Source organism: Heptranchias perlo, unplaced genomic scaffold (assembly GCF_035084215.1).
Source record: "Heptranchias perlo isolate sHepPer1 unplaced genomic scaffold, sHepPer1.hap1 HAP1_SCAFFOLD_44, whole genome shotgun sequence".
Lineage (NCBI taxonomy): Eukaryota > Metazoa > Chordata > Chondrichthyes > Hexanchiformes > Hexanchidae > Heptranchias > Heptranchias perlo.
In genome coordinates, this window is record NW_027139453.1 from 11,103,659 (window position 1) to 11,127,447 (window position 23,789).

Sequence of the window (23,789 nt, forward strand, 5' to 3'; positions counted from 1 at the left end):
AATTTAATAGCCGAGGTGGATAAGTCACTGAGAAATAACGCACTCGAGACTGTTAAATGAAGTCAGAGAGGAGATAGGAGGGAATTTGATCACAATTCAAAAAATCTATCGATCTCAGCCTTGAATATATTCAATGACTCATCATCCACAGCCCTCTGGGGTAGAGTGGTCCAAAAATTCAAAACACTCTGCGTGAAGGAATTCATCCTCATCTCAGTCTTGAATGGCCGACCCCTTATCCTGAGACTATGCAACCTAGTTTTAGAATCTCCATTTAGGGGAATCAATCTCTCAGCATCTAACCTGTCAAGCCCCATCATAATCTTATATGTTTCAATTAGATCACTATCATTCTTCTAAACTCCTGAGAGTACAGGCCCAATCTGCTCAATCTCTTCTCATAGGACAACCCTCTCATCCCAGGAATTAATCTAGTGAACCCTCGTTGCACCGCCTCCAGGCAAGCATACCCGTCCTTAGATAAAGAGACCAAAACTGGACGCAATACTTCAGGTGAGGTCTCACTAAAGCCGTGTACATTTGTAGTAATTCTTCACTCCTCTTGTACTCGAACCCCCTTGCAATAATGGTCAACATGCCATTTGCTTTCCGAATTACCTGCTCGAGCTGCATACTACATTTTTGAGTTTCTTATACAAGGACACCCAATTCTCTGTGAACACCAACATTTAATAGTCTCCCACCATTTTAAAATATTCTGTTTTTCTATCCTTCCTTCCAAAGTGAATATCCTCACATTTCCACACATTATGCCACAACTATCACCGTCTTGTCCACTCACTTAATCTGTCTATATCCTTTCACAGACTCTTTGTGTCCTCCTCACAAATAACTTTCCAACCTAGCTTTGTATCGTCAGCGAACTTGGACATTTTACACTGTCCCTTCAACTGATTAATCAATATAGATTGTAAATCGCTGAGGCCCAAGCACTGACCCCTGCGACACCCCACCAGTAACACCCTGCCAACCGGACAATGGCCCGTTTATCCCTACTTTCTGTTTCTTTCCTTTAACCAATCCCGGGTCATTCTGTGTCTGTTCAAAAGGGGTGTGCTGTCAGTCCCGGATCATTCTTTGTCTGTTTAAAAGGGATGTGCTGTCAGTCCCGATTCATTCTGTGTCTCTTTAAGAGGGGCGTGGTGTCACTCCCGGATCATTCTGTCCCTGTTTAAAAGGGGTGAGCGATCAGTCCCGGATCATTCTGTCCCTGTTTAAAAGGGGTGAGCGATCAGTCCCGGATCATTCTGTCTCTGTTTAAAAGCGATGTGCTCTCAGTCCTTGATCATTTTGCCCGATTCCCTGTCTGTCCCCATTCACGGGCCGCGCTCCAAGTTTTAAGCCCGAGCTGAGCGAGCGTTGTCTCCCATTGTGAAGTCAGAGGCGCAGCAACAGGGTCATGAGACTCAGTCACCCGGTCCCACAGCGCTGATTCTGCAGGATATCCGGGTCTCAATATTCCCTAATGGGGATTTTGTCAATGTACAGACAGGATGGGATCAGGGCAGGATTCAGTCTGGGCTGCAATGAGACACTGGGTCAATGTACATACAGGAAGGGATCAGGGCAGGACTCAGCCTGGTCTTCAGTGGGACACTGGGTCAATGAACAGAAATAAAGTGCCCATGGCGGTTTTCAGTCTGGGCTGCAATGGGACACTCAATGTACAGAAGGGCCCAGGGTGGGGCTAAGTCTGGGCAACAGTGGGACACTGAGTAAATGTACAGACAGGAAGGCCTCAGGGTGGGGCTTAGTCTGGGCTGCAGTGGGACAGTGGACAAATGTACAGACAGGAAGGTCCCAGGGTGGGTCTCAGTCTGGGCTGCAGTGAGACGCTGATAATCGGACTCAGTGTTATAGAAGTTTACAACATGGAAACAGGCCCTTCGGCCCAACATGTCCATGTCGCCCAGTTTATACCACGAAGCTAGTCCCAATTGCCTGCACTTGGCCCATATAACTCTATACCCATCTTACCCATGTAACTGTCCAAACGCTTTTTAAAAGACAAAATTGTACCCGCCTCTACTACTGCCTCTGGCAGCTCGTTCCAGACACTCACCACCCTTTGAGTGAAAGAATTGCCCCTCTGGACCCTTTTGTATCTCTCCGCTCTCACCTTAAATCTATGTCCCCTCGTTATAGACTCCGCTACCTTATCTGTGCCCCTCATTATTTTATAGACTTCTATAAGATCACCCCTTAACCTCCTACTCTCCAGGGGAAAAAGTCCCAGTCTATCTAACCTCTCCCTTTTAGTCGAACCATCAAGTCCCGGTAGCATCCTAGTAAATCTTTTCTGCACTCTTTCTAGTTTAATAATATCCTTTCTATAATCGGCTGACCAGAACTGTACACAGTATTCCAAGTGTTGCCTTACTAATGTCTTGTACAACTTCAACAAGACATCCCAACTCCTGTATTCAATGTTCTGACCAATGAAACCAAGCATGCCGAATGCCTTCTTCACCACCCTATCTCCCTGTGACTCCACTTTCAAGGAGCTATGAACCTGTACTCCTAGATCCCTTTGTTCTATAACTGTCCCCAACGCCCTACCATGAACGGAGCAGGTCCTGGTCTGATTCGATCTACCAAAATGCATCACCTCACATTTATCTAAATTAAACTCCATCTGCCATTCATCGGTCCACTGGCCCAATTTATCAAGATCCCGTTGCAATCCTAGATAACCTTCTTCACTGTCCACAATGCCACCAATCTTGGTGTCATCTGCAAACTTACTAACCATGCCTCCTAAATTCTCATCCAAATCATTAATATAAATAACAAATAACAGCGGACCCAGCACCGATCCCTGAGGCACACCGCTGGTAGGCCTCCAGTCTGAAAAACAAACCTCTACAACCACCCTCTGTCTTCTGTCGTCAAGCCAATTTTGTATCCAATTGGCTACCTCACCTTGGATCCCGTGAGATTTAACCTTACGTAACAACCTACCATGCGGTACCTTGTCAAAGACTTTGTTAAAGTCCATGTAGACCACGTCTACTGCACAGCCCTCATCTATCTTCTTGGTTACCCCTTCAAAAAACTCAATCAAATTCGTGAGACATGATTTTCCTCTCTCAAAACCATGCTGACTGTTTCTAATCAGTCCCTGCCTCTCCAAATGCCTGTAGATCCTGTCTCTCAGAATACCCTCTAACAACTTACCCACAACAGATGTCAGGCTCACCGGTCTGTAGTTCCCAGGCTTTTCCCTGCCGCCCTTCTTAAGCAAAGGCACAACATTTGCTCCCCTGCAATCTTCAGGCACCTCACCTGTAGTTGTCGATGATTCAACTATCTCTGCTTGGGTACCCGCAATTTCCTCCCTAACCTCCCATAACGTCCTGGGATACATTTCATCAGGTCCTGGAGATTTATCTACCTTGGTGCGCGTTAAGACTTCCAGCACCTCCCTCTCTGTAATATTTACACTCCTCAAGACATCACTATTTATTTCCCCAAGTTCACTAACATCCATGCCTTTCTCAACCGTAAATACCGATGTGAAATATTCATTCAGGATCTCACCTATCTCTTGTTGATCCTTAAGAGGAACTACTCTGTCCCTCGTTACTCTTTTGCCCTTTATGTATTTGTAGAAGCTCTTTGGATTCTCCTTTGCCTTATCTGCCAAAGCAATCTCATGTCCCCTTTTTGCCCTCCTGATTTCTCTCTTAATTCTACTCCGGCAATCTCTATACTCTTCAAGGGATCCACTTGATCCCAGCTGCCTATGCATGTCATATGCCTCCTTCTTCTTTTTGACCAGGGCCTCAATCTCCCGAGTCACCCAAGGTTCTCTACTTCTACCAGCCTTGCCCTTCACTTTATAAGGAATGTGCTTACCCTGAACCCTGGTTAACACACTTTTGAAAGCCTCCCACTTACCAGACGTCCCTTTGCCTGACAACAGACTCTCCCAATCAACTTCTGAAAGTTCCTGTCCAATACCAATAAAATTGGCCTTTCCCCAATTTAGAATTTTAACTTTTGGGCCAGACCTATCATTCTCCATAGCTATCTTAAAACTAATGGAATTATGATCACTGGTCCCAAAGTGATCCCTCACTAACACTTCTGTCACCTGCCCTTCCTTATTTCCCAAGAGGAGGTCAAGTTTTGCCCCCTCTCTATTCGGGCAATCCACATCCTGAATGAGAAATTCCTCCTGAATACACTCAACAAATTTCTCTCCATCCAAGCCCCTAATGCTATGGCTGTCCCAGTCAATGTTGGGAAAGTTAAATTTCCCTACTATTACCACCCTATTTTTCTTGCAGCTGTCTGTAATCTCCTTACATATTTGCTCCCCAATTTCCCGTTGACTATTTGGGAGTCTGTCGTACAATCCTATCAAAGTGATCTTTCCCTTCTTATTTTTCATTTCTACCCATATAGACTCAGTGGGCGAACGCTCGGATATATCCCCTCTCACTACTGCCGTGATGTTCTCGCTAATCAAGAACGCAACTCCCCCTCCTCTCTTACCTCCTGCTCTATCTTTCCTATAGCATCTGTACCCTGGAACATTGAGCTGCCAGTCCTGCCCCTCCCTTAGCCATGTTTCAGTAATAGCTATAACATCCCAGTCCCATGTACCCATCCATGCCCTGAGTTCATCTGCCTTGCCCATCAGACTTCTTGCATTGAAATAAATGCTGTTTAATTTAGACTTCCCTTGGTCTTTGCCCTGCTTTCTTAGACCATCTGTCCGGTCATGTTTCGTACACTCTCCCTGATTGCCTTTTATTTCTGTCACCACTTTACTTCCCACTGACTTCGGGCATCGGCTCCCATCCCCCTGCCACATTAGTTTAAACCCTCCCCAACAGCACTAGCAAACACTCCCCCTCGGACATTGGTTCCAGTCATGCCCAGATGCAGACCGTCCAATTTGTACTGGTCCCACCTCCCCCAAAACCGGTTGCAATGGCCCAGGAATTTGAATTCCTCCCTCTTGCACCATCTCTCAAGCCACGTATTCATCCTAGCTATCCTGTCATTCCTACTCTGACTCGCCCGTGGCACTGGTAGCAATCCTGAGATTACTACCTTTGAGGTCCTACTTTTTACTTTAATTCCTAACTCCCTAAATTCAGCTTGTAGGACCTCATCCCGTTTTTTACCTATATCGTTGGTACCTATATGCACCACGACAACTGGCTGTTCACCCTCCCCCTCCAGAATGTCCTGCCGCCGCTCTGAGACATCCCTGACCCTTGCACCAGGGAGGCAACATACCATCCAGGAGTCTCGGTTGCGTCCGCAGAAACGCCTGTCAATTCCCCTTACAATCGAGTCCCCTATCACTATAGCTCTGCCATTCTTTTTCCTGCCCTCCTCTGCAGCAGAGCCAGCCACAGTACAGTATCTGTACTCATTTTAGAACTGATCTTAATGACAGTAAGGATGATATTGCTGATAGTGTATGTACTGATTACAGGGCTGAAATTAATGACAGTATTTGTACTGATTATAGAGCTGATATTACTGAGAGCATCTGCATTGATTATAGAGCTGATATACTGACAGGATCTGTATTGATTATAGAGCTGATTTTACTGACAGTATCTGTGTTGATTATAGAGATGATACAACTGACAGTATACAGCTTATACTTCTGAGATTACCTGTATTGATCATAGAGCTGATATTACTGACTGTACCTGTGCTCAATATAGCTCTGATATTACTGACTGTATCTGTGCTCAATATAGCGCTGTTATTACTGAGAGTATCCCTGTTCAATATTGGGCTGTTATTACTGACAGTATCCCTACTCATTATAGGGCAGTTATTACTGAGAGTATCCCTGCTCATTATAGGGCTGATAATTCTGACAGTATCCCTGCTCATTATAGGCCTGTTTTTACTGACAGTATCCCTGTTCATTATAGGGCTGATAATTCTGACAATATCCCTGCTCAATATAGGGTTGTTATTACTGACTGCATCTGTGTTGATGAAAGAGCTGGTGTAATAAAAATATTAATTGAATTACATAGCATTTTACAGCTCAGGAACAGCCCATTTGTCCCAACAGGTCTTTGACTGTATTTATGCTCAACACTAGCGTTGTCCCACACTATTGCATCGCACCCTATCAACTTATCTTTCTATTTCTAGTCCCCTCGTGTATTTATCTACCTTCCCCTTAAATGCATCTGAACTTTTCGCCTCAACCATTCCACGTGGAAGCGAATTGCACATTCTCGCTATTCTATAAGATGTCTTTCCTGAATTATATATTGGTGTCATTAGTAACTATCATATTCATGGCCTCTAGTTTTGGACCGCCCTCAATTGGTAGCATCCTCTCTCGGTCGGACCTATGGAACTCCTTCCGAATATTAAAGACCTCAATCAGGTCACCTCTCCGTCTTCAACTTAAAAGAGAACAGAGCCACAGCCTGTTAAATCTTTCCTGATAATGTTGGTAAATAATGCATTGAACAAGTGACGACAGGAATTAAAGGAAAGTAATGACGGACAGGAACAACCCAGTACATAATCTTCTCCACGAGTAGCGGGTAAATTCAGGCAATCTCGGCACAATCCAGAACACGGTAGAAGGGGTACTTCAAAATGCACCAATAAAATGCCCGGAGCCGGCAGGCTGTGTTTGTGCATTGCTGCGGTTAAAGCAGATGAGTTAGAAGGACTGCACTGTCAAACACACATATTAAAAAACAACCTTCTGTGCAAGGATTGCCTTGTCCTGCCAGGTGGGTGCGGGAGAACTGCTGGGACTCGCCCTGCAGAGGCGGAGACTCCGAAACGGCGCCAGAGAGTGCGATGTCCTGACCTGTCTCTCTGTTTATCGACTGCACAAGATTCTTATGATAACGTGGGTTTGGGGATTGGGGGGAGGTGAATTGCGATCCAGAATCCTGGACACATCAGTTCAGCATCTCGGCAGATACAAAAAGCATCAATTTCAGGAACTTAGTATTTAAAATCTACAGATACAGAATCTCTTGTACTGAACTTTTAACCGGCCACGTAATAAAATCGCAGGTTGGTTTCGGGGTTTCACTGTTTAATTCTGACTGGACACAGGGTGGAACAATGGGAGTGTTTACAAAACTATATTTAACAACGTTTACCTTCGATTCTCTTGCAGCGATTATCTGATCTTTACTCCCCTGGAATTCTGCGAAGTGCAGAACCGATGGAGCTCTGCCTTAAATAAAAACAGCCAGTCAGAGCCTATGTGTTCGGGCACAGTGCAGACACATCCTAACGAGGGGGAAAGGAAGGGAATCCAAAGCTGGAGCTCCCTGGATGACTAAAGAGAGAGATATTAAAATGAAACAGAAAACTGAGGCTTATGACGAATGTAAGGTTTATAATGCAGGAGTGAACCAGGCTGAATACAGAAGGAACAGAGGAGATCTAAAAAAAAATGTGGAAATAAGAGGGGCAAAATGAGAGATTCAACAGTAAATTTCAATGGGGAATTGGATAAAAACTTGAAGGAAAAATTTACAGGGCTTTGGGGAAAGAGCATGGAAAAGGGACTAATTGGAAAGCTCTTTCAAAGAGCCAGCACAGGCATCATGGGCCGAAAGGACTCCTGTGATGTACCTATTATGATACTACGATACAACCATGTAAAGGGATCGTGTAAACCCTCCAATTGCTGAAGTCATTGCACAGAAACTCTAATTAAATTTCACATTCGCCAAATTCCGGAATCCAGCACATGTTTAAATATAAGAACATAGGAACAGGAGTAGGCCATTCAGCCCCTCGAATACGTTCTCCCATTTAATTAGATCATGACCGCTCTGCAACCTGAATTCTATTTACCTGCCCTTGATCGATTTCGTTTCACACCGTGAACAAAAGAAATCTGCCGCTATCAACCGTGAAAATTTCAGTTGACCCAGAATCCACAACCTTTTGGAGGAGGGAATTCCACATTTCCAGTAAACTTTGTGTGAAAAAAAGTGCGTCCAGATTTCACTCCTGAACGGCCGAGTGCTAATTTTAATATTGTGTCCCCTTGTTCTGGACTCCTCCATCAGACGAAATGCATTATCTGTACCTAATGAGTGTGAGGTATTACATTTTAGTAGGAAAAATAAGGGGGCCACAAACTGCTTGGATAATAAGTGTCTAAATCGGGTAGAGGAGCAGAGGGTTCTGGGGGTAAATCCAATAGGGAATTCAGCAGAAATTTTTCACCCAGAGAATGGTTGAAGCGACGAGAATAGATGCATTTACGAAACTTAGATAAACAAGCGACGGATAAAGGAATATAAGGATATGGTGGTAGGGATAGAAGAAGTAGGGGGTGGAGTCTCGTGTGTCGTATGGACATGTTGGGCCGAATGGCCTGTTACAATGCCATATGTTCTATGTAATTCTATGTAATTCTCTATTGAATCCTTTTATCATTTTAGAAATTTCAATTAACACACCCTGACTCCACGCAAACCCACCATTTACCAAAACCGTCCATTTAACAGTGTATTTAATGCTTTATCAATCTAACATTTACCCACACTGTCCATTTAACAGTGTATTTAATGTGAAAATTCACAGCATTGACCTAAACTGCCCATTTAACACTGCATTTAATGATAAATAATCCCACCATTTACCCACATTGTCCATTTAACAGTGTATTTAATATGATATAAACCCACCATTTACCCACAATGTGTATTAAACAGTGGATTTAATGATATATAAACCCACCATTTACCCACAATGTCCATTTAACTGTTTATTTAATGATATATAAAACCATCATTTACCCACACTGTCCATTTAACAGTGTATTTAATGATATATAAACCCACCATTTACCCACACTGCCCATTTAACAGTGTATTTAATGATATATAAACCCACCATTTACCAACACTGTCCATTTGGCAGTGTATTTAATGATATATAAACCCACCATTTAACCACGCTGTTCATGTAACGATGTATTTAATGATATATAAACCCAGCATTTACCCACACTGTCCATTCCCCCAGTGATTGATCTGATTGATGCTTCGCAATAGTTTAATTCGGCGGTTTAATGGTTAATATCCTCACTTGCAGAAATCGCCTCTCCTCTGCTCACTGACGAAACACTGGCTCTTGGCCACAGGATTGAAAGCGCCAACATCAGAAAATCGATGGGACTTCAGTGAACAATGTCCCTGATGCAAATGTAACTATTTATTTCTCACCAAATATCTGTTTTACTGAAATTCTCTTTAACAAGAAGAGAAAAAGTAAAATTTATCACCATCTTTGTTCACAATTGACGTGGCAGCGAATTGTCAACCCGGTTCGATTTGATTCCACCAGAAAGGCCGCTCCCTGTTCTGAAACACATGAGGAATGTTTGTGTTGAAATCCATCCTGATGTCTGGCAGCAGCTTTCACAGGGGGCGGAGCTCTGAATCTCACATAACAAGGATCAGATCAAATTCTCAAGTTGTGAACTGCTAAAATAATGCAAAGAACTTGCAGTCGATTGATTACATTGAAATAACAAGGATATAATTTGTCAAATCTACACGGACATTGCGAGGCGGAAAATACTTGCGGGATCAAGGTAAGGTTCATGTCGTGTCAATTTGATTTAAATTAACTTTTTCTGCCCCTTCCTCTTTTCTAAAGCCGATTTCCCGCTGTCAGATATGTTCTCCGGCGGAGGGAGCTCTCCATTCCTCGCGGATGGAACAATTCACTAATTGTTCGCTCAGACACTGACTGAAGGCCGGGTATTTTACACTGGGAATTTCAGTGCTTATCCCTTCATGGACCCCACCAATCTCCCCACAGGCACATTTTAAAGCGATTACGGGACAGAAAGCAGGAACACGAACTCTGGAGATTTGCACCATCTTAGTCCAGATGTGCCTCCTCCTCATGTTAGAATTTGATATTCAGTAAACAGGGGTGGGAAACTGGCCTTTCTCACTCTATTTGCATTTTTTAAACTATGACACTGGCTCTTTTTAATTACTGAACCGTTTGGTTCCCGTTGCACTGATCAAAGACTGATCGAACACAAAGTTCAGCTCAGTAAAGGGTTAACAGATTCACAATGGCCGATCATCGCTCTCTGCCGGGCACCTGGAAAATCAGCCTATGGTTACACGAGGCTGGACTGAACGCCATCCAATCACAGGACAGGAGCAAAATCGGAGCCAAAACTTGTTCCTGATCAATTATAATTGATTAGTTTAATGCGAATTAGGTGGGAGAATGGAGCAGGGACTTCTGTTTTTGCTGAAGTATGTTCGTGACGGTGTTGAACTGGCTCAACTAAATAAAGAGAGGCCGCTCCCTTTGGAGAGAAACAAACTTCCAGAATGTTTTAAAGGGAAACCGGTTCAGGCGAAACCATCTTTCACACAGATCGGTCGTTCCTGACCGTTAATCTTGGTAATTTGAGTAGTTACTTTTAATATCAACAGGTAGGAGGGCCACAGCACTGAGTGGAATTAATAAAACTGTTGGAGCAGAAACTGATGATTTATGAAACAGTGAAAAGTTATTAGCAGGAAAATGGAAGGAGGTTTTGAAGAGTGACTTGATCTTAAAAAGTAAAACGAGAACGGGTCAACATTCCATTGAATTGACGTTTGGAAAGTCAGAATTATGAGAAATGTGATCAGGTATCTTTAAAACAGGGCCTGGGTTTCCACAGAACACAGAGAAATGTTCCTGATTACAACATATTGAGGAGAGAGGACATCAGTATGAATAAATGGTTCTGTGCGAGAGGTGGAAAAACGTCAATAAACTTGCAGGGCCCCAGCACTAATCTTTATACAAAAATTAACGACTGAAATTACCAACCTGTCGGAGGGTCAATCACTAACCTTTATAGAAAAAGTAAATACTGAAATTATCAACAGGGAGGAGAGTCCATCAATACACGTTATATAAAAAATAACAACTCAAATTACCGACAGTTAGGAGGGCGCATCATAGATCTTTTTTTCAAAAAATAACAACTCAAATTAGCAACAGGTAGGAGGGTCCATCACGAATATTTATATAAAAGGTAACTACTGAAATAATCAACAGGTAGGAGGGTTAATCACTAACCTTTACATGAAAAGTGACTACTGAAATTACCAACAGGGAGGAGTGTCCATCACTTATCTTTATATTAAAAGTAACTACTGAAATTACCACCAGGTTGGAGGTCCCATCACAAATCTGTGTAAAAAAAAGTAACAACTGAAATTACCAACAGGTAGGAGGGTCCATCACTAATCTTCATATAAAAATAACGACTGAAATTACCACCAGGTCGGAGGGTCCATCACTATTTTTTATACAAAACGTAACTCCTGAAATTACCACCAGGTAGGAGGGTCCATTACTAAATTTTATATGAAAAAGTAACTACTGAAATTACCACCAGGTAGGAGGGTCCATCACTAATCTTTATGTAAAAAGTAACTCCTGAATTGATCGACAGGGAGGAGGGTCAATCACTAATCGTTAAAGAAGAAGTCACTACTGAAATTATCAACGGGCAGGAGGGTCCATCACTAATATTAGAAAAGATTAACGACACAAATTACCACCAGGTAGGAGGGTCCATCACTAATCTTTATATAAAAAGTAACAAGTCAAATTACCAACAGGTAACCTTTTTATAAAAATTATCGAAAGAAATTACCAACAGGTAGGAGGGTCCATCACTAAATTTACATAAAAAATAACGACTGAAATTACCACCAGGTAGGAGTGTCCATCATTAAACTTTACAGAAAAAGATACTACTGAAATTACCAACATGTCGGAGGGTCCATCACTCATCTTTATATAAAAAGTAATTACTGAAATTACCAAGAGATTGGAGATTCCATCACCAACCAATTTTTAAAAACTGACTACTGAAATTACAAAAAGGCAGGAGGATGAATAACTAATATTTATACTAAAAGTAACAACAGAAATTACGAATAGGCATGAGATCCCATCACTAATCTTTATAAAAAAGTAACAACTCAAATTACCAACGGGTAGGAGGGACCATCACTAAACTTTACATACAAAAGTAACTATTGAAATTACCAGCAGGTAGGAGAGTACATCACGAATCTTTATATAAAAAACAACTACTGTAATTATCAACAGGAAGGAGGGTCCAGCACAAATCTTTATATTAAAAGTAACAAGTCAATTTTCCAACAGGTAGGAGGGTCCATCACGAATCTTTAGATAACAAAAGTAACTAGTGACATCACCAACAGGCAGAAGGGTCCATCACTAATCATCAGATAACAACAGTAACTACTAAAATTACCAACAGGTAGGAGTGCCGATCACTAATCTTTGTATAAAAAGTAACCACTGAAATTACCAACAGGAAGGAGTTTCCATCACTAATCTTTACAGACAAAATAACTACTGAAATTACCAACAGGCAGGAGGTCCCATCACTAAACTTTTTTAAGAAAAAAACTAACCACTGAAATTACAAAAAGGCAGTAACAAGTCAATTTTCCATCAGGTAGGAGGGTCCATCACGAATCATTATGATAAAAGAAACTACAGAAATTACTAAAATGCAAGAGGGTCCATCACTAATCTATATATAAAAAGCAACTACTGAAATTCTAACAGGTAGGAAGGGCCATCATTAATCTTTATATAAAAAGTAACTACTGAAATTAACAACAGCTACTAGTGTCCATCACTAATCTTTAAAAAAACACTGAAATTATCAACAGGGATGAGTTTCCTCACTAATCTTTATATAAAATTAGCTAATTAAATTACAAACAGGCAGTAGGGTCCATCATTAATCTTCATCAAAAAGAAACTACTGAAATTACCAACAGGGATGAGTGTCCATCACTAATCTTGATTTAAAAAGTAACGACTAAAATTACCAACAGGTTGGAGCGTCCATCACTAATCTTTATTTAAAAAGTAACTACTGAAATTGCCAAGAGGCTGGAGGGTCCATCACTTATCTTTAGATAAAAGAGTAAGGACTGAAATTTCCACCAGGTAGGATTGTCCATCACTAATACTTTTATATAAAAAGTAACTACAGAAATTACCACCAGGCAGGAGGGAAAATCAATAATCTTTATAATGAAAGTAACAACTGAAATTACACCACGGAGGAGGGTGCATCACGAATCTTTACATAAAATAGTAACTACTGAAATTACCAACAGGCAGGTGGTCACATCACAAACCTTTTTTAAAACTAACTACTGAAATTACAAAAAAGCACGAGTTCCCATCACGAATCTTTATAAAAGAAGTAACAACTGAAATTACCAGCAGGTAGGAGGGTCCATCACTGATCTTTATATAAAAAGTAACTACGGAAATTAGCAAAAGGCAGGAGGGTCCATCATGAATCGTTAGATAACCGAAGTAACTACTGAAATCTGCAACAGTTGGTCGGGTCCATCACGAATCATTATTAAAAAAGAAACTATAGAAATTACCAAAAGGCAGGAGGGTCCATCACTAATCTTTAAATAAAAAGCAACGACTGAAATTATAACAGGTTGTAAGTTCCATCGGTGATCTGTTTAAAGAAAGTAACTCCTGGAATTACCCACTGGTAGGCGGGTCCATCTCTAATATTTGTAAAAGAATAAACTACTGAAATGACCAACAGGGAGGAGGATCCATCACTTATCCTTATATAAAAAGTAACCACTGAAATTACAAACAGGCTGGAGGATCCATCGCTCATCTTTATATAAAAAGTGACAAGTCAAATTAACAACAGGGAGGAGTGTCCATCAGTAATCTTTAGATAAAAAGTAAGCACTGAATTTACCACCAGGGAGTATTGTCCATCACAAATCGTTATGTAAAAAGTAAATGCTGAAATTAAAAACAGGCAGTGGTGTGCATTATTAATGTTCAGATTTAAAAAATGAACTTCTGAAATTACCAACAGGCAGGATGTCACATCACTAATATTTATTAAAAAAGTAAATGCTGAAATTACCAACAGGTAGGAGGGTGCATCACTAACCTTTGCATAAAAAAGTAACCACTGAAATTAACAACAAGCAGGCGGACCCATCACTCATCATTACCTAAAAAAACGACTGAAACTACCACCAGGTAGCAGTGCACACCTCTAATCTTTATATCGAGAGTAACTGCTGAAATTACAACAGGTAGGAGGGCCCATCACTGATCTTTATATCAAAAGTAAGAACTGAAATTACCACCGGGTAGGAGGGTCCATCAGTAATCGTTATAAAAAATACACCACTGAAATTACCAACAAGCAGGACGTCCCATCACTAATCTTTACCTCAAAAATAACAACTGAAACTACCACCAGGTAGCAGTGTACATCAATAATCTTTATATAAAAATTAACAACTGAAATCAGCAACAAGTAGAAGTGTCCGTCACTAAACTTTATATAAAAAGTAACAAATGAAATTACCAACAGGTATGTGGGTCTATCATTAATCTATATATTAAAAGTAAATACTGAAATTATCAACAGGCAGCAGGGTCCATCAATAATCTTTAGATTAAAAAAAGGAACGACTGAAATTACCAGCAGGTAGGAGGGTCCATCACTAATCCTTTTATAAAAATCAACTACTGAAATTACCAACAGGCGGTAGGGTCCATCACGAATCTTTAGATAACCGAAGTAACTACTGAAATCTGCAACAGTTGGTCGGGTCCATCACGAATCATTGTTAAAAAAGAAACTACAGAAATTACCAAAAGGCAGGAGGGTCCATCACTAATCTTTAAATAAAAAGCAATGATTGAAACTATAACAGGGAGGAAGGTCCATCAGTAATCTGTTTAAACAAAGTAACTCCTGGAATCACCCACTGGTAGGCGGGTCCATCTCTAATATTAGTAAAATAATAAACTACTGAAATGACCAACAGGGAGGAGGATCCATCACTTATCTTTATTTAAAAAGTAACCACTGAAATTACCAGCAGGTAGGAGGGTCCATCACATAAAAAAGTAACTATTGAGATTAAAAACAGGCAGGAGGACTCATCACGAATATTTTCATAAAAAATAACTGCTGAATTTACCGCCAAGTACGAGTATCAATCACTAATCTTTATATAAAACGTAACAACTGAAATTAAAAATAGGCAGGAGGACCTATCACTAATCTTCATATAAAAAGTAACGACATAAGTTAATCTTGTGTTTGATTGCACGAATGCAATTAGTGTAGGTGTAAATATATTTTTTTATTGCTCATGTCCGTTTATTACACAATTGTCAGCAAATGACTTCAACTATTGATTGAAGAAATTACGGACCAAGACTAATCTCTTTTACATTTCCACAGTGTGGAAAGGAAAGGACGGTGACTGATAGTTTGATTATTTGCTCTTGCCTGTGCGTGCACACACAGAGCGAGACACACACACAATGGGGAATTATGATTGTAAAACAGCCGTCAAATCTTCAACTTATATAGTTGTGATGTTTTCTGAGATTGTGAGACACCTAAAAATAATCCAAAAATAAATGTGCAGCACCTGTTTAAAGTTATGCAATTCATAATATTAAACATGAGTGTTAATATTATTGAACAGTGGTCATTAGTCAGGAGCTGATACTATGAGGGATAAGGTAAATATATTCAAATAGAAGCACCAACCAAAACACATCTCCATGAACACACGAACAATGTCACTACCAAAGAGAGCAGAGAAATCACACCAAGCTAAATATTGTGTATGTAGATAGATATCAGTCTCATAAACATCAGAATTTAATATCAAAACTTAACAAATCAAAAATATTAAAAACAAATCTGTGAATAAAATAATACAACAGCGCCAGACTGGGTAACAACGAGTGAAGGAACATTTAATTCATCAGCCGTTCCATATTGCCCTCCAGAATATTCACTACCTCAGGAATAAGTCTGGTGCTGGCCTGCACTGTGACCAAATCTTACCAATTGGTGCTGCGAGTGCAGAATCTCGGCCGACTCTCACTGGGTTGTGAAGATCAGAGGGACTCATTGGGTTTCACTGGGCAGCTGTCTGTGCCGCACCTCATGTGGAGAGTTGATCGTAAAAGTCGGGAAATGCTCGATCCGAGGTCTAACAGCTGTTGTCCTGATGGGGGAGAAGGGACTTGATATCATATTCAACAAGACGCCGTTTTATCATTCTCATTATAATATTTCAGTCTAACCTTCCTATTAATATATTTATTACAGAGCGTCAGAATCTTGGAACGCTTCTTACCACCATGGCTGAAGGTCCAAACAGGGGAGAAGATCCAACATCATCAACAAGAAAGGGAATAGACACCGGTAGGTTCAGAACAATCTTTAAAATATCAAATGTGTCCTGATAAAGGGTCAAGATCACGAACAAGATCCTGTTGCTCACACAGGAAGAAGAAACCGAGCATATGGTGTGTAGATAGAAGAAAGTGAGTGACCATCTCGTGGGGCAGTGCAGTCACAGGTGGAGGGATCTCAGTAGTGGAACTGGCAATAGACACCTGATGTTATGGACTGGAAGGTGGATAGAAACAGTGAATCAGATTGGTCTTCCTGAGTAACAATGTGAAACCAGGGATCATTGGGGGAGTGGTGAGAGGCAGGTAAGGCACAGGAATAGGAGAGCGAGAGTGGTGGGAGATTCTATGGTCAGGGGAATAGACAGACTCTTCTGCAGCCCTGAGCAGGTTCAAATTGTAAGTTGCCTCCATGGTGCCACAAGGAAGTACTTCCTGCAACAGGTGTGACAATCTCTGGGAAGGAAAGGAGAGCGGTAAATATTCATAGTCGGAGCCAATAACACGGTTAGAAATACGTTTCTACAGAGAATATTAGAATTTGAGCACGAGACCGAAAAACAAGGCCTCAAGTTGGTGATCTCCGAATTGTTTTGCACTGGGCCGCTTACTGAGGACAATATGAGGCAGGTCAATGTGCGGCTGCAGGGCTGGAGCAGGAGGGAAGGGTTCATGCTCTTGGGACACTAGGGTGAGTTCAGGACGAAAGGTAGGGACGGTTACGATCTGCACCAACCAGCCAAAACGGATTGACAGAATGGGTATAGGGAGCAGTGGGAGGGTTTCACCTGATAGGACTGGAGCGTGTGAAATATCCGGATCTGAGACTAGAGAGTGGAAATAATAAAACTGTTGGAGCAGGAACAGAAGATTGATGAAATAGTGAAAAGTTATTCGCAGGAAAAAAGGAAGGAGGTTTTTGATATAGTGACAGAAGAAGTAACTTGATACTAAAAAAAGAAAAAAAAACGAGAACTGGTCAACAGTCCAATGAATTGGAGTTCAGATTGTGTGTTATGTCTGTGAATCTACAAATCATTCCAAACACATTTGGAAAGTCAGAATCATGAGAGATGTGTTCGAGTGTCGCAAAGACAGGGCTGGAGTGGATGAACTTTTGGGGAGATACAAAATATTTCAGTCAGTTTCTAAAAATGATGGCAGATGTGCAAATGTTAGTTTCAAAGCATCAAAGTATCACAGTATCAAACTGTCTACAGTAAAATTATTCAATACAAAGGCATCGATACAGCATCTTCAGCGAGCCATATTTCGAGACAATTTTAGGGAAGGATTTGGTTGTGAATTTAATTGCCGAGCTGGATATGCCACTGAGCTCAGAGATAATGCAACCGAGGCTTTTAAAGGAATTCAGAGAGCAGATAGGAGGGACTATGACCACAATTTTTCAAAACTCACAATTTTTGATAAAACAATTGTTGATGAAAATATCCAGGTGGACTGAAAGAGACCAAGTAATGTCTGTGTTAAAATAAGGAGAATGTGTCAATCAGATAGCAGTGGTTGTTGGTGGCCGATCATCTCAGCCCCAGGACATTGCTGCAGGAGTTCCTCGGAGCAGTGTCCTGGGCCAAGCATCTTCAGCGGCTTCATCAATAAACTTCCCTCCATCATAAGGTCAGAAATGTGGATGTTCGCTGATGATTGCACAGTGTTCAGTTGCATTCGCAACCCTTCAAATAATGAAGCAGTCCGAGCCCGCATGCAGCAAGACCTGGACAACATCCAGGCTTGGGCTGCCAAGTGGCAAGTAACATTCGCGCCAGACAAGTGCCAGGCAATGACCATCTCCAACAAGAGACCGTCTAACCACCTCCCGTTGACATTCAACGGCATTACCATCGCCGAATCCCCCACCATCAACATCCTGGGGGTCACTATTGACCAGAAACTTAACTGGACCAGCCATATAAATACTGTGGCTGCAAGAGCAGGTCAGAGGCTGGGTATTCTACGGCGAGTGACGCACCTGCTGACTCCCCAAAGCCTTTCCACCATCTACAAGGCACAAGTCAGGAGTGTGATGGAATACTCCACACTTGCCTGGATGACTGCAGCTCCAACAACACTCAAGAAGCTCGACACCATCCAGCACAAAGCAGCCCGCTTGATTGGCACCCCATCCACCACCCGAAACATTCACTCCCTTCACAACCGGCGCACAGTGGCTGCAGTGGCTCCATTCACAGGATGAACTGCAGCAACTCGCCAAGGCTTCTTCGACAGCACCTCCCAAACCCGCGACCTCTACCACCTCGACGGACAAAGGCCGCAGGTACATGGGAACAACACCACCTGCACGTTCCCCTCCAAGTCATACACCATCCCGACTTGGAAATATATCGCCTTTCCTTCATCGTCGCTGGGTCAAAATCCGGGAACTCCCTTCCTAACAGCACTGTGGGAGAACCTTCACCACACGGACTGCAGCGGTTAAAGAAGGCGTCTCACCACCACCTTCTCAACGGCAATTAGGGATGGGCAATAAATGCCGGCTCGCCAGCGACGTCCACGTCCCAAGAAAGAATTTATAAAAAGATAACTCGAGACTAATTAGTCAACGTCATTTGTGGACAAACCCCTCGAATCTGAAATCTCACGTCGAATTATTTAGCATTTAAGATTCAGTGAAGGCTGCAACGGCTAACTGTAGCATTTGACATTGTATTTGACAAATTTGAGACTGCCGTGTTGAGACGAAAATATATCGGTCAATGGATTGTAACACATGCGGCATATATGGGTTTTCAGAAGGTATTTGATAACGTGGCTCACAGGAGGCGTCAGCCGTTTGGTATCAGAGGAAATGACGCCGCCCGGATGGAAGGTCGATAATGTGATAATTTTCTCCATTGTTGTTCACAGACCGAACACTGCGATCACTGAGTTCTTGACAAAGTCTGAAGGTTACCAACTGATCCAGTTGACGAAATTCTACCGGGACAGACTGGAACAGGCAGCTGAAGAAGGGGTGGACGGAGTCAGTTCGTTGTCAACATCCGAGAGGCATTTCAGTGGACAAGAACATCAGGTCAGTGGGAGGGACATGGGATGAGTTTGGATTATTTAAACATCACAAAACTAACAGACGATCAGATCTTAGAATCATAGAAGGTAACAGAAGAGAAACAGACCAAACTGGAAAGAAATGGTTCAAACTGCAATTATTGTGAATCTGAAACAATGAAAGAAAGAGGTGAAAATACCCAACGGATCGGTCAGTATCTGGACAAAGGACAGTTTAACGGTTCAGGTATAACTCTAGTGTGGACTCAAAACAAAGTGAAACAGTTTTCGTGGAACTGGGAAAAGGACAGAACAGAGGCGACAAACAGGAGTTAGTGGGCATGTCATTCTTTCACTGACCTGGAATCTATTTCAGGATATCAAGGAATTGAGAGATGACAAAAAATATCTGCGGAGTAAATGAGAGACATTTCAAGAACAAAAATGTTAAAATGATTGAATGTATAAAACCCGAACAGGGAAACTGATCAAACAAATTGTGGAGAGCGCGAAACCGAGGCCGTGCGGGGTTTTGTTCTGCCCCATTCATCACCGGGGGTTATTTCTGCCTTCAGCGGACTCACAATCCGGGCAGTGGAACTTGCGGTGGAGCGTCACTCCCCGGGAGAGCACTTTCGGAAATTGCAGGCAATCAGCCCATAATATTCTGTCAATTACTTTTAATAGTATCGAAGTAAATGGAAGTGAAAATGGAGGACGGTGTGCAATGGACGGTCGATCTGACACCACCTGCTGAAGGTGGAAATCTTGGCAACCGAGTCATCGAATCATAGAAAAGAGGAGCAGGAGTCGGCCATTCGGCCCTTCGAGCCTGCTCTGCCTTTCAATATGATCATGGCTGATCGTCTATCTCAATACCATATTCCCGTTTGTAGAAGTTTTTACAGTCCGCTTTTATGTTCCTTGCAAGTGCACTCTCATTCTCTATTTTTCCCTCTTGATCAATCTCTTGGCCCTTTTTTGCTCCGTTCAAAACTGCTCCCAATCCTCATGCTTGCTGCATTTTCTGGCAAATTGATACGACTCCACTTTGCATCGCATCCTAGCCTTAACTTCTTTTGTTAGCCATGGTTGCGGCTCTTGTCCTTCTGTGTTTTTGTGCCAGAATGGAATGTATAACTGTTGCGATTCATGCATTCGTTCCTAAAATGTTAGCCATTGCCTATCCACCGTCATGCCTTTTAATGAAGGTCCCAAATCTATCATAGCCAACTCACTCCTCATACCTTCGATTTAGTACCCTAGTTTCGGATTGCATTCCTTCACTTTCTATCTTAATGAAGAATTCTATCATGTTACAGTTACTCTCCTTCAAAGGACCCCGCACAACAATGTTCTCAATTAACCGCTTCTCAATGCACCATACCCAATTTAGAATGGCCTGTTCCCGAATTGGCTGCTCAATATATTGGTTTGAAAAACCATCTCGTACACACTCCAGGAATTAATGCCCCGCAGTATTATTGCTAATTTGGTTTGGCCAGTATATATGTCGGTGAAAGTCAGCCATGATTAAGTTGGGATTCAGGGATATGGCGGAAAGATGTCTTCAGGTGATTGAGGGATATGGGAGGTCGTTGTGGATTGAGGATTTTTTTTTTGATGTGTGTAGTTGGGGTTGAGTGATAAGGGGAGAAGGTGTATAGGTGGGATTGAGGGATATGACGATAATGTGGGTAGGTGGGGTTGACGGATATGGTGAGGGGGTGGGTAAGTGGTAATAATGGATATAGTGAGAAGGTGGTTGGGTGTGTTTGAGTGATCTGTGGAAATGCTGCGTCGGTGAGTTTGTGGGATACGGAGAGAAGCTAGTTAGGTGGGCTTTGAGGGCTATGCTGAGAAGTTGCGTAGGTGGAATTGAGGGATATAGGGAGAAGTTGGGTGAGTAGTTGGGGATTGAATGATATGGCGTGAAGGTGGGTATGTGGGACATGGGTCGAAGGTTGGAATGTGGGGTTGAGAGATTTTTTGAAAAGGTGGGTAGGTGAGTTTAGGCATATGGTGAGTCGATGGATATGTGTGGATTGAGGAATATTTGGAGAAGATGGGTAAGTATGAGTGAGGAATATGAAGAGAAGGCGGTTAGGTGGGGATTGAGGTATATGGTGCGAAGAAGTGTAGGTGGTGATTGAGGGATGTTGTGAGAATGTGGGCAGGTGGGGTTGAGTGTTATGGGGATAAGTTGTGTAGCTCTGGTTTGATGAACATGGGGAGGTGTTTAGGTGGTATTGAGAGATATGGTGGGAAGTTGTTTAGGTGGGATTGAGGAATAAGGTGATAATGTGGGTAGGTGGGGATTGAGGTATTTGGGGGTAAGAAAGGTCGGTGGGTATTGAGGGATATGGGGGATGATTGGTAGTTGGGAATTGAGGGATTTTGACTGAAGGTGCGTAGGTGTAGTTGAGTGAAATGGGGAGAAGATGGATAGGTGGGGTGGACGGATATGGTGAGGGGTTGGTTAAGTGTGATTTTGAGAAATATTAATAAAGGGGGTAGGTTATGATTGAGAGATATTGTGAGAAGGTGGTTCGGTGGGTTAGAGTGATCTTGGGAAATGGATGGTAGGAGGGAGTGAGAGATATGGGGAGAAGATGGGTAGCCGTGTGTCAGGTATATGTGGAGAAGGTGATTAGGTGGAGTTTGAGTGAAATGTGGAGAATGTGTTCAAGTGGGGATTGATGGATATTGTGTGAATGTGTGTCGGTGGGGTTGAGTGATATGGGGAGAATTTCGATAGGTGGGGTTGATGGATATGGTGAGAAGGTGGTAAGTTTTGTTGAGGGATATTGTGAGAAGGTTTGGGTGGTTGTGTTGAATGAAAAGGGTAGATAATTGGTAGGTGGGAGTCTCTCTCTCTTTCCCTGTCCCCCTCCCTATACCCCTCACTCTCTCTCTCTCTCTGTCACCCTCCTCGCTCTCTGCTCGTGCTCTCCCTCTGCTCTCTATCTCACCCCTTCCTCTCTCCCTCTCTCTCTCTCTCGGCCTCTCTCTCTCTGTGTCTGTCGCACTCTCCTCGCTCTCTACTCGCTCTCACCCTTTACTCCATATCTCTCCCCCTTCTCCTCCCTCTCTCTCTCTTTCTCTCACTTCCCCATCTCTCAATATTTCTCTTCCGTTTTTCTGTCTCCACTGTTTCTCTCTCTTTCTGTCTTTTTCTCCATCTGTCTGTCTCTTTCTTTCTCCCTCACCCCCACTATCTCTCTGTCTGTATTATTCAGATTCTCACAGTCTGTATGCTTGTCTCTCTGTCGCACTCCCCACCCCCTCCTCATTCTCCCTCTCGGTGTCTCTCTGCCTCTGCACTGTGTCTCCCTCTTTCGTTCTTCACTCTCTCCTCTCATTCTCTCGCTCTACTCTCCATATCTCTCCCTCTCCACCTCTAATCTCCACCTCTCTCAGTCAGTAACTCTCTCCCTTTCTATATATCTCACCTTCAATTTCAAGCTTCCCTTGTACTCGTTCTCTTTGCTACTGCCACGACACTCTGTGCCACTACACTCTGTGCCACTACATTCTGTGCCATTACACTCTCTGCCACTACACTCTCTGACCCATCCACATCTATCTGTCTCTCTCTCTGTCTTTTTCCCTAAACTCTCCAACTCTGTCCCTTTCTCTCCCTCTGACTCTCCCACTCTGAATCTTTCCGTCTGATGCTCTCTCTTTTCCAGTCACTCAACCTCCACTCTCTTTCTTTCTCCGTCTCTCTACATCTACCCTACTCTCCCTCTGTCTCTACTCGCTCTCTCTCTGTCTCCCTCCATCTACACTCTCTGATCCATCCCCGTCTCTCCCTCTCTTTCTTCCTCCCTCCGCCCTCTCTGTTTGTCTGTTTCTCCCTCTGTTTGTGTCTTTCATTCTTTCGCCCCCACCATCTCTCTGTCTCTATAATTCTCTCTCTCTCTCTCCATGTGTCTCTCTCTCTGCTGATTATCTGCCTTTCTATCACTATCTCTCTGTCTCCCTCTCCATCGCTCTCTCTCTCTCCCACAATTCGTCTCTCTCTTTCTCTCTCTCCATCTCCCTCTGAGTCTCACTCTCTTTCCCTCAGCTATCTCTCCCTCTGTACTCGTCTCTCCCTCTATCCTCGTCTCTCCCTCTCTGTCTGTCTCTCTTTCGGCCTCTCCTATTTATCTCTATTTATTGCTCTCTCCTCTCTGTTTCTATCTCTCTTTGTCACATGTCTGTCTCTCTCGTTCTCTCTCACGAACTATATCTCTATGTCTTCATTTTTCTCTCTCCCTCCCTCAACCTTTTTGCTTATGTCACCCTTTCTCTTGCCGCTTTCTCTGTCTCTCTTTGCTCTGACACTGCTGGTCAGCAGTGCCGCCTGCTGAAGATTGTGGTTGGTGATGACATTGACCAGGAACGTCGGAACAGGAGTCGGCATTTTGATCCCTGGAGCCTGTTGCGCCATTCAATGGCATCATGGCGGA

General features: G+C 42.7%; 1 long non-coding RNA gene across 9 annotated transcripts in view; it reads left to right on the plus strand.

The window, feature by feature from the left end:
* Window positions 1–23,789, plus strand: part of LOC137312941 (uncharacterized) — a 45,567-nt gene that overhangs the window by 11,446 nt on the left and 10,332 nt on the right. For 7 of the 9 annotated variants that reach the window (XR_010960958.1, XR_010960952.1, XR_010960957.1 and 4 more), the window contains 3 exons: window positions 9,097–9,598; window positions 16,220–16,315; window positions 19,192–19,357. This is a non-coding gene — a long non-coding RNA (uncharacterized lncRNA). Of the gene's footprint in view, window positions 1–9,096; window positions 9,599–12,204; window positions 12,295–16,219; window positions 16,316–19,191; window positions 19,358–23,789 lie in introns of those variants that run through there. The other 2 variants (XR_010960954.1, XR_010960960.1) reach the window with 2 other exon arrangements.